Source organism: Arachis ipaensis, chromosome B6, assembly GCF_059453495.1.
Source record: "Arachis ipaensis isolate K30076 ecotype BB chromosome B6, ASM5945349v1, whole genome shotgun sequence".
NCBI classification, from domain to species: domain Eukaryota; kingdom Viridiplantae; phylum Streptophyta; class Magnoliopsida; order Fabales; family Fabaceae; genus Arachis; species Arachis ipaensis.
The window spans coordinates 125,177,064-125,186,360 of NC_142441.1; the positions used below are offsets into that span (position 1 = coordinate 125,177,064).

At 42.7% G+C, this 9,297-nt stretch overlaps 1 pseudogene; it reads right to left on the reverse strand.

Annotated features, from left to right (window-relative positions):
* Positions 1-3,276: 3,276 nt before the first annotated feature.
* Positions 3,277-4,078, reverse strand: LOC148562636 (uncharacterized; annotated as a pseudogene).
* Positions 4,079-9,297: the final 5,219 nt, after the last annotated feature.

Sequence of the window (9,297 nt, forward strand, 5' to 3'; positions counted from 1 at the left end):
GCTCGTTCCTGTACTTTGTCTAAGGAGGTCGGGTACTTTTTTGATATAGACTGGCTAAAAGGTCCCTCTCGTAGGCCGTTGATGAGTCCCATGATGGCGGCCTCTGTTGGTAAGCTTTGTATGTCCATGCATGTTTTGTTAAATCTCTCCATGTAGTTGCGGAGGCTCTCCCGATCTCCTTGCTTGATCCCTAGTAAACTGGGGGCGTGTTTGGCCTTATCTTTCTGGATGGAGAATCTGGCTAGGAACTTTTTGGTCAGGTCATCAAAGTTTGAGATGGACTTTGGAGGTAGGTTGTCAAACCATCTGATTGCTGTCTTCGTGAGAGTTGTTGGAAAAGCTTTGCAGCGAACGGCATCTGAGGCGTCGGTATGGTACATTCTGCTTTTGAAATTGCTGAGATGATGGTTGGGATCTGTGGTGCCATCATACAAAATTATATCCGGGAGCTTGAAGTCTTTTGGAATTTTGGTTTTCATGATTTTTCTGGTGAATGGATCTTGTTCTTTGCGTGAATTTTCCTCAAGAGCGGTCCGAGGAGCTTTTGATTTGAGATCGGCTTCTAATTGCTGTAGTTTTTCTTCCAATTCTCGACGTCGCCGTACCTCTCTTTGCAGATCTTTTCCGATCTCTCGTTGTTGTTGGGTTACTTTCTCAAGTTGCTTTAAGCGATCTTGAAACGCTTCTATTGCTCCCGGATTTGATGAGTTTTTGTCTCTGTTGGATTCCGGAGCATCCTTCAATGTAGTGTCCGCGTTCTTGTGCGGTGTTCTGTTTTCTAGATCTGAATCGTGGTCGTTGTCATGGCCGTCCGCGATGGTGATGGGATGACTTCCAGGTTCCCCGGTAACAGCGCCAATGTTCCGAGGGTTACCTGAAACTAGAGGTCGATCTCGGTTGAGATCTTCTGTGCTGGTTGGAGCTGTTGTGTCCGACTTGTTGATGGTGGCCGGAGCCGCCGCGCCCGACTTATTGGACTGGCTGCACTGCTGATCCTTGGTCACCGGAGGGTGGGGATACCTGCAAGAGACTCCGATGCTTAAGTTAGCACGGGTATTAAGTAGGTTTTATGTAGAATCAGAGTATGAGTTATACCTGGGTGCTCCAGTGTATTTATAGTGGTTGTAGAGTGACCTTTCTAGATAAGATAAGTTAGTTATCTTATCTTATCTTTATCTTTGAGTTGAAGTCAGCTTATCTTCAAGGGAACCGCCCTTATCTCTATAGGCTTGGACGGCCTTTGGATTTGGGTCGTGTTCCTCTGTTTGGGCCTTCTTGGGCCTTCCTGTCGATTTGGCCGAGCTCTTTTTGAGAAGAGGTCAGATAGTCTGACCTGAAGAGGTTGGTCGCTTTGTCGCCGATCATCCCGGGTCGGATAGCTCGACCCGGGGTATGAACAAAAACCAAATTCATCAAAAGGTCGACCAAACGGGGATCAAACCCAATTTCTACAAAATCAGCAAAGATGAAAAGGCAACAAAAATAGAATAATGCAAGTAGTTATCAAAAGTGATCCATAGAAAGACCTGACGAGGTCTTAATAAACTGGGTTGCTAAAAATAACTTAAAGACAGACTGACGTAAAGAAGTTGGACAAGTCGACCACAATAACCAAAGTTATAAAAAATAAATCCCTAGAAAGAGGCCTGGCCAGCCCTAAAAAAGAGGATTACTAAAAATAACTTAGAAGGGACCGACATGATGAAGTCGGCCCAACAAAATCACAAAGTTATAAAAGTAAATCCCTAAAAGAGACCTGACAAGGGTAAAAAAAAAAAGAGGATTACTAAAAATAACTTAGAAGGGGCCGACATGATGAAGTCGGCCAAACAAAATCATAAAGTTATGAAAGTAAATCCCTAAAAGAGACCTGACAAGGGTCCAAAAAAAAGAGGATTACTAAAAATAACTTAGAAAGGACCGACACGATGAAGTCGGCCCAATAAAATCACAAAGTTATAAAGGTAAATCCCTAAAAGAGACCTGACAAGGATCCAAATAAAGAGGATTACTAGAAATAACTTAAAAGGGACCAACATGATGAAGTCAGCCCAAACCAAAAGTTATGAAAAAGTAATCCATAAAAGAGACCTGACCAAGGTCCAAGAAAAAATGGATTACTAGAAATAACTTAGAAGGGACCGACATGATGAAGTCGGCCCAAACCAAAAGTTATGAAAAAATAATCCACAAAAGAGACCTGACCAAAGTTCAAGAAAAAAATGGATCACTAGAAATAACTCAGAAGAGACCGACACAACAAAGACAACTCGGCAAGGCTACTAAAAGTTATAATCCATAGGAAGAGACTTGCCAATGTCCAAGCAAAAGGGATTACTAGAAATAGCTTCAAAACATGACCAAGTTTAAGAAGTCGGACAACAAAAGGCAGGCGCTATAAGGGACCCAAGTCGGACCCAGAAAGCCATGACCTCAAGAAAATCAAATTACAGGCACCATATCAAGAGAAGGCAAAGAAGACTAGTTGCACGAAGCTAGCCTCAACTAAAATAGAAAATAAAACACAAAAGGAAATCAAAAGAGATTGGACAACAAGGCTCCAACACTCCCAAGATTCCAGAAGGTGTCAGAAAGGTGCAGACAAGCATATCACAAAAAGAAACAAGGTTGTTATAATAATAAGACTCAAGAGGCCACCTGAAGTCGACCCCAAGAGCCTAAAAAACTACTTTATTTTTTCTAAAAATAAAGTTGCTAACAGAAAAGCAACCAAAATATCCACAAGTCAAGACTACAAATTACAAAAAGAGTTCAAAGCCCACAGGTCGAGCTATACACAAATGCACCAGAAATAATTAGAGAGGATCCAAGGACTTCCCAGTAGCTGTATCCCGAGGAGAAGGAGGCCGAGTCTGAAAAGGTACCGCATCTACCATCCCATCATCCCGGTTCAGGATCTGGACATCAGGATCAGACTCAGGTTGACCGACTTCAGTTGCCAGAGTTGAAGAAGGCGGGGCAACAGAGACTTTGGTAGAAGGTACAGGAGGAGGTTCGACATCATCATCATCAGGGTCATCAGGGATAATCTTACCATCCTTTACAACGTTATCCAAGCTAAAGAGAGTAAGGTCAATCTCGGGTGCAAGAACTCGAACTTGATCTTTCAAATTCTCATAAGCAGCATTTATACTGCCTACAAGATGACCCTGAAGCTCGGCATAGTTAGCTCGGGCAAACTCCAAATCCTCCCTAAGACCCATAATCTCCCTATAAGTTGTGACATAGCTCTCCTTATACTTCAATGCCATATCTTCAGACAACTTGGCAGAAGCCGCCAAGGCAATAGCCCGAGTTTTCTCCCCCCTCCAACTCTTTCTCGAACTTGGCCACTTTCACCTCGAGCTCTTCCTTCAAACCCTTCATCTGGTCGAACTCCAACTTGGCTTCCTCCATAAAGGCCTTTGTTGCGTGAATAGGAAGGTCCTGGGCAGTCCGATATAAAGCTGCCCCTATATGTGCCATCTTGATGCTGCTCCGAGTAATAAAATCCAAATGACGAAGAAGAGAAATATCGTCAGTAGGAATGGTACCATAGGGACCAATTTGCTGATCAACAAACTCGACAGCATTAAAATCGGGGGCATCCAGGTTGAAGGGCTCAGCTGTTTTCTGTCTTTTTGGAGGAGGAGCGCCAGTAGGAGAAGAGGTTGCAGCAGAAGTCTGGGAAGGATCGACCAAATGAACCCAAGGGGTAGGAATCATCCTCCTCGGTCCAGGAGAGCCTGGTACTGATGGCTTTGGCAGAGCATGAGAGGATCCTTCCCCAGTCACCTTGGCCGAGATGTTCTGGGCAGCTGTAGCCTTCCTCGCCTTTTAAAAGGCCCTCATGGAGTCATTATTTTTAATCATTTCTGAAAAATACAAACAATACAAAGTTACAAAGCTGGAAGAAATAGAAAACAAGAAACAAGTAAGCCAAAAGAAGTTGACCATTACCTAGCTCGGCTCGGACAAGGGAAGGGTCTCCTAAAAATCTCTTTGTGTCAAGATGAGGAGGTTGTCCCCAAATCCCCTCCAACAAAGTCACAAAAGCCTGCTCAACCTCATCAAGCATTTCCCACGTATATCTAGAAACTACAACTTTCTTTTGCCAACATAAGGGGAAGGCAGGTTCACCATTCGACTCTAAGAAAAATGGTCGAGCTCCCTCAACAGCTCGGACCTTGAAGAAGTAGTTCTTAAAATCCCTAAAAGACACATCGTACATAGAAAAAACTTTGTGCCTTTGGACAGACCTGAAAGAAACCCAAGAAGCTTTCTTTTTGGTAGTCCCAGGCTTGGTCAAAACAAAAAGATATAGAAAAAGAGTTTGAGAAGGTGTGACATCCAACTCTTGGCAAAGCAACTGAAAGATCTTGATAAAGCCCCAGGAATTTGGATGGAGCTGGGATGGGGCCACATTACACGACCACAACAAGTCGGTCTCAAAAGAAGTAAAAGGAAAAGTAATGTTCAGCTGGCTGAAAAAATAGTCGTAGGCATAGAAGAAGGAATGTTCCCCTTGGATCAAAGATGGAAAGCAAACCCTTTCATCGGAATCTGGCGCTACCAATTCATAATCTTTCTCCTGGTCTCTATGACTACAGATACGGTGATGTTTTCTAAGTTCCACAAGATACTTGGAATTAACTACTGAGACACACATCAGAATAAGGGAGTCCAGCCAATCGGACATACCCTCAGGAACCTTGGAAGACGTTTCAACAATATTTTTGCGAGAAGACATGGCCAACTAGTCCTACAGCAAGAAAAAGAAAATGGATTACTAATCAAAACAGCTCGGGCGAAATCAAAACAGCTCGGACAACATGACTCAGAGCAATACAAATAGTAAAAGGAAAATCCCAAGACGCACACCAAGGTCCAGGGGCATCCTTTGGAGGCAGGGACAGAGTAAGGACTCAGAAAAAGTCTACAAGGCTACACCCCAACAAAACTCTCAACGAAGAAAAATAATTCCTTCCAAACAAGAAACAAACACGAGAAGAAAATCAAAGCTTAGTCATCAGAAATCATCATCTCTTACAACTCTATCAGCAAAGAAAAACCATCAACAGGGCGTAAAGTCATCAAAGGAGCAACCTTTTAAATAAACAGCAGTTCATAAAACCTCAAAAAATCAAAAGAACGATTAGAAAGCAGCGACAACATACAAAGCCCTAAAAGCATCAAACTACCAGGGAATTCACCCAAGAACATACAAAAGGTCAAAAGAAAACCAGAAAACATACATCACAGTGACAACCAAGCATGGTAATACGAAAAGGTTCAAGCTTTCCAACATAAACTCAAGCAAAACCAAAACTTTACCAAGGATAGAACAATGCAAGCACAAGGGAAAAACGACGAAAGAAGTAAAGAAACAGAAAGAAGAACTAACCTGAAAGAGGAGGAAGTGACGAGAAAGTTGAAGACGAAGGGGCGAAAATCCGGAATTGCCTTTCGAACAAAGGAAGCTCCAGTAACCACCAATGGCGCCACAGGGAGAAGTGCGAAAACGTGAAAGAAAAGAGTCCCAGGTGAGCCAGAAAAACAGAAGGGTAAAGAATGGAGTTTCAAAGAAGCAAAAAGGGAAAACAGAAAGCAAAAGTCTTTTTGCAATTCAAAATGAAAAGAGGGAAAAATGGAACAGTAAGGAGTTAATGAGGCATTAAAAACCCCCGCACGTTCCCAAAGCAAGGAACACACGTTTTCAAAATTAAAGGAGTAAAGAAAAAACGTTCCGCAGGAAGCTCTACAAAAAGATATCAACAAAATGCTCGAGCTCGACTTCTCCAGAGAAGGACTGAAGTCCTAAGACTAAGGACTCGACCTCAAAAGGAAGACCACACTCGAGCAGGGGCACTGTTTATACCCTGGGTCAAACTGTCCGACCCGGGCTGAGTCGACCGACCTCTTCAGGTTAGAACTACCCGACCTCTTCTTAAAAGTGGTCGGCCAAATCACTACAGAGGCCCAAGAAGGCCCAGACAAAGGAACACGGCCCAAATCTAAAGGCAGCCAAAGCCTAGAAAGATAAGGACGGTTCCCCTAAAGATAAGATGACTTCACTCAAAGATAAGATAAGATAACTATCTTATCTCCAGAAAAGATCACTCTACAACATTATAAATACACTGGAGCACCCAGTTATAACTCATACTCTGATTCTACTAAAAACCTGCTTAATACCCTTGCTAACTTAAGCATCGGAGTCCCTTGTAGGTATCCCCCACCCTCCAGTGACAAAGGATCAGCACTACCACCAAGTCCAACAAGTCGGACACAGCGACTCCGGCCACCATTTACAAGCCGGAGGACACGTCAGCACCGATCAGCACAGAAGATCTCGTTCGAGATCGACCTACAGTTTCAGGTAACCCTCGGAACAATATCCATCCAAGATAATCAAACAATGCATAGGATTTATACAATCACTGAAATACATTTTTCACATAAATATCCATATATAGCAACTCCGAAATCTAAAGTTTAGTTTTCTGAAAAGGACCCATACCTCAACAAGCCGAACCCAAAACCCAAACATGTTAATGAAACCCTTTTCTCTGGGCACGCAAATCCGCGACAGCCTCAACCACAGTAACTCTAATCTCGGCACACAAGAACCGAAACTCAATCCTAAAGCATTAACGTTGCAAGGACCTTAGAAACATACAACATATTAGCAATTATAGAGGTTCGGGACGAGGAACAACTTATTGTACTTACGAAATAAGCAAGAAAACAGAGCAGTGGCAGCTCCGACGACAATGCAGTATCTTGACGTCATATGCCACTGTCATAGAACTCAGCATGCAAGACCCAGAACTCGATCCTAAGACACCAAAACCTCAGATCCTTAATAACTTAAAATAGAAATACCGATTTCGAAGGTTCTGGAATGAGACGCTTACCCAGACAAGGAAGAGCAGCTGTATTGAATAGCGATAACTCCGATGGTGGTTTTGATGATCACAGCCACGTTCTCAGTGACCCAAATGGCAGCAGAGCAGCTTCTGATGGCAACAAAAGCTTTGGCGACAGCGGCAGTTCTCCACGGCGGCTCCCTCTCGCGTGCCCCCTCTTCTTCATTAGCGACGGCGGTGGCTTCCCCACGGAAGCTCTCTCTCCTTCGCGTGTCAAGACGGCAACGTTGGAAGCTCCTGTGATGGCGACACGTGATAGCTTGACGGTGACAACGACCTCTCCTTCTCGGCACTGCTCTCTCTCTCTCTCTCTCCTCAGTTCTGACTTCCTAGCGGCAACATGATGACAGCGACGGTGGCAGTGACACCCACTGGCGCCACTAATGAGCGGATATTTTATATAGTTTTTGACATCATTTTTCATATAGTTTTTGTTATGTTTTATTTAAGTTTTATTATATTTTCATAGGTTTTAGTGTAAAAATCATATTTTTGGGTTCTAATTTGAGTTTGTGTATTTTTATGCAATTTTAGGTATTTTCTGGTTGAAATTGAGGAGCTGGAGCAAAAGTCTGATTCAGAGGCAGAGAAAGCACTGCAGATGCTGTCAGGATCTGACCTCTGTGCACTCAAAGGAGCTTTTTTGGAGCTACACAAGTCTAAATGGTGCACTCTCAATGTTTATGAAAAGCTAACATCCAGAGCTTTCCAGAAATATATAATAGTGCATACTTTTCTTCAGAATTAAAGTCCCAAAACTGGCATTCAACACCAGCCATCTGCCCCAGTCCAGGAGTCCAACGCCCACAAAGAGGTGGCCAGCGACCAACGCCCAAAAGGGGCTCCTAGCCAGTGCTCAACGCCCCTAGGGAGTCCTAGCACATGGGAGAGACTCAAGCTCAGCTCAAACACTCACCAAGTGGGCTCCGGAAGTGGATTTTTGCACTACAAGCCTAAGCCTATCATATTTCTGTAATCCTTAGTAATTAGATTAGTATATATAAGAGAAGATCACCTTCTACACGGTCATTATCTTCCAATCTTTTGACCATTCAAACCTTTCATTGTATTTTTCTATCAGTTTGAGTCACTAAACCTCCTAGGTCGAGGCTAGGAGCTCTGCTGAGTTTTATGAATTAATAAAAGTACTAATGTTCTATTTACAATTCGTGTTTGATTCTCTCCTAAGATGTATCTTCATTCTTCAACCTTATGAATGAGTTGAACCGGCACAAGGTTATCTCTATTCTACATGGGTTCAGTGAGCGTCTTTCATCAGATATCAATGAACCACTAGCTTGAGGATTGATAAACCACTAGCTTGAGGATTGATAAACCACTATTTTATAGTTTATATTGTGTTTAATTGTGTGGTTTTGTCATGATCCTTACCCACTTATTCATCAATTTAGCATGCATTTAGATTTCCTTCCTAAATTCAGTACATGTTTGAAAATTGCTTCCTAGAGACTTTAATTATTTAATTTTAATTCTCCTTTATTCCATTCGATGCCGTGATCTGTGTGTCAAGTGTTTCAGGCTTTATAGGGAATGAATGAGATGGAGATTGGAGAGGAAGCTAGCAAAAATGGAAGGAACACAAGAATTTGAGGAGATAACCAGCGAGAAGTGACGCGGTCGCATGGCTCACGCGACCGCGTGAAGGAGCACAAATCGCAGTGACGCGGCCGCATGGCTTGCGCGGCCGCGCGGATTGGAAAGCGCAAGCGACGCATCCGCATGGATGACGCGATCGCGTGACATGTGCGATCTGCATAATCTGCAGAATTCGCTGGGGGCGATTTTGGACCTTATTTCGGCCCAGTTTTCGGCCCGGAACAGCAGACTAGAGTTAGAGAATATGCAGAAACAACACACACATTCATTCAGTAGTTTTAGATCTTGTTTTACTCTCTTAGGTTTTTCTCTCTAGGTTTTTAGGATTCTAATTTTGAATTGATCTGAGCATTGGAACATTGAGAAGAGTTATTTCCCTCATTAAGACTTCGTCATTCTAGTTCGTTTTCTTAACTTGGTTTCATTCTTCCATATTCCTTGCTTTGTTCAATTGTGTATTTGAATGCTTTTATGATTAATTAATGCAAGGATTATTTCTTTTTAATTCAATTTCAATTCCAATAATCATGTCTTCTTTTAATTCCCTTTCATGTGCTATGGATTCTTTATTTACAATGCGTGAGTAGTTTCCTTACTTGATGGGGAGTTGATTAAAAGGAACTCTTGAGTTGGAAGGATTGAAGGAAAAAATTTGTAGTTGGGTTAAATGTTGGATTGCTATCCTGTCACCAACGCCAATCCCTTTGAACTAAGTGGGTTGCAACTTGTGAACAGATCTGGCATTCCAACT